General features: G+C 62.3%; 1 protein-coding gene across 1 annotated transcript in view; it reads left to right on the forward strand.

Moving 5' to 3' along the window:
- Nucleotides 1-45: 45 nt before the first annotated feature.
- NUMA1 (nuclear mitotic apparatus protein 1) overlaps nucleotides 46-2,454 on the forward strand; it is a gene marked incomplete at its 3' end in the record, with an annotated part of 78,203 nt that continues 75,794 nt past the window's right edge. Inside the window, exon 1 of the mRNA XM_014957733.1 lies at nucleotides 46-504. The remainder of the gene's footprint in view (nucleotides 505-2,454) is intronic.

The raw sequence follows: 2,454 nt of genomic DNA on the forward strand, positions 1-2,454 counted from the left end.
AGGGGGCGGAGCTGAGGTTAGTGGCGGCGGAGGGATCATCCCGGGGCGGGGGGGCCGGTTCCTGCCGCCTGGGCCTGGAGTGAGGCCTGGGCCTGGAGTGGGGCCTAGGCCCGGAGTGAGGCCTGGGCCTAGAGTGGGGCCTGGGCCTGGAGTGAGGGCCTAGGCCCGGAGTGAGGCCTAGGCCTGGGCCTGGAGTGAGGACTAGGCCCGGAGCGAGGCCTAGGCCTGGGCCTAGAGTGGAGCCTGGGCCTGGAGTGAACCCTAGGCCCGTTCTTGAGGCGACGGGTCGGTTCTCGCTGAGCTCCCCCTCTCCTCCGCCCCCCCGGTGCCCCTCCTAGCCGTGGGGCTCACCAGAGAAGCCCTTTGCCATCCCTGCCACCGGGTCCCCCACCGGGCCCAGTGGGTGCGTTGCTGGAGAAAGGCCTGTCCCGCCATCACGTACCCCGGGGCTGCTCCTCGGCCACACGACGCCCTGGATCCGGCTCATTTTTGCCTCCCTATCCGGTAAGAGAAGCTCCTTCGGTCTCTTCTGGTTGCTCTGTGCTGTTTTAGCCCTTTCCCATTGGTGGAGTGAGCGCCCCCCCCAAAAACCAGGGCTCCGGTCTCTCCTCAGCGGCCCAAATTCCCTGGGGATGGCTCCTGAGGGTCCTCGGATGATCAAGGGATGAACCTCCTCTTCCTCACCCAGCCCCGGGGAGGCAGCCGGGGGCTCTGGGTGCTGGTAGGAGTCCCTGGGGGGGTCCCATGGCCGTGGTGGGTGGCATCTCTGCCAGTGGTGGGTCACAGCACCCATTGAATCTGTTGAAGGGGGGGGAATTTTTAGGAATCAGCTGGAATGTGGCTCCAGTGGGTGAGGGGGGCTGGGAGTGGGGGCACCCTTCCCTCTTGGGCCCCCTCCCACTCCCTGTGAGCCATGGGAGTGGGTCTGTGTCGGCCCCACCGTCACCCGGTGCCCTGGGAGAGGGACAGATGTTGGGTTAGATCCGAGCTTGGGAATTAATTCCTTCCTGGAAAGGGTTGGGAAGCCTTGGGAGAGGCTGCCCAGGGCAGTGGTGGAGCCTGGAGAAAAGGAGGCTGAGGAGAGACCTTCTGTCTCTCTCCAACTCCCTGAAAGGAGGGTGTAGCCAGGGGGGGTCGGTCTCTTCTCCCAAGGAGCAGGCCATGGGACAAGAGGAAACGGCCTCAAGTTGATCCAGGGGAAGTTTAGGAGGGAGATTGGGAAGAATTTCCTCCTGGAAAGGGCTGTGAAGCCTTGGCAGAGGCTGCCCAGGGCAGTGGTGGAGTCGCCATCCCTGGAGGGATTTTGGAGCCGGGCAGAGGTGGTGCTGAGGGACATGAGTCAGTGGTGGGTTTGTCAGTGGTGGGTTGATGGTTGGATTCCACCATCTGAAAGGTCCCTTCCAACCTCCACCATTCCATGGTTCCGGTGTCCCCTTGCTCCAGAAGCACAAGAAATGAGGAGTGGAAGGAGCTGAGGAGGAACTTCTTCCCTGGGAGGGTGGCAGAGCCCTGGCAGAGGCTGCCCAGGGAGGTGGTGGAGTCTCCTTCTCTGGAGACATTCCAACCCCCCCTGGACACGTTCCTGTGGGACCTGCTCTGGGTGGCCCTGCTCTGGCAGGGGGTGGGACTAGATGATCTCCAGAGGTCCCTTCCAACCCCATGGGATTCTGTGGTTCTGTCAGGAAGAACATGGAGAACCTCCAGGGAGGTCATCCTGCCCCTCTGCTCTGCCCTGGGGAGGCCCCAGCTGGAGCACTGGGACCAGTTCTGGGCTCCCCAGTTCCAGAAGGACAGGGAACTGCTGGAGAGGGGACAGCAGAGGGCTATGAAGATGCTGAGGGACTGGAGCATCTCTCTGCTGAGGAAAGGCTGAGGGACTTGGGGCTTTTTAGTCTGGAGAAGAGAAGGCTGAGGGGGGATCTGATCAACGCCTATAAATACTTCAAGGGTGGGTGTCAGGAGGATGGGGCCAGGCTTTTTCCAGTGGTGCCCAGGGACAGGACAAGAGGAAATGGGCACAAACTTGACTCTAAGAAGTTCCACCTCAACATGAGGAGGAACTTCTTCCCTGTGGGGGTGGCAGAGGCTGCCCAGGGAGGTGGTGGAGTCTCCTTCTCTGGAGACATTCCAACCCCACCTGGACACGTTCCTGTGGGACCTGCTCTGGGTGGACTCCGTGGTTTGAAAGATCCCTTCTGAGCTCCACCATCCACCGAGGTGGGACGTTGCCTCTTCCCCTTGGCCTCTCCGGTGGTGGCAGCTTTCTGTGCCGTGCGCCTTTAACGAGCGCGGCCTCTAACGAGCGCGGTGACGTGGGGTGGCCCAGGGCCAGGAAGGGGAACCGTCCGTCTCCCGCCGAAGAGAGAAGCCCAACAACAACTTTTTTTTCTTTTGTGCGTGGCCTCCTGGCTTCCCCCCCCCTTCCCCCCTCCCCAAAAAAACCCCCCCCCTGCC

This window comes from Calidris pugnax, unplaced genomic scaffold (assembly GCF_001431845.1).
Source record: "Calidris pugnax isolate Ruff unplaced genomic scaffold, ASM143184v1 scaffold348, whole genome shotgun sequence".
NCBI classification, from domain to species: Eukaryota; Metazoa; Chordata; class Aves; order Charadriiformes; family Scolopacidae; genus Calidris; species Calidris pugnax.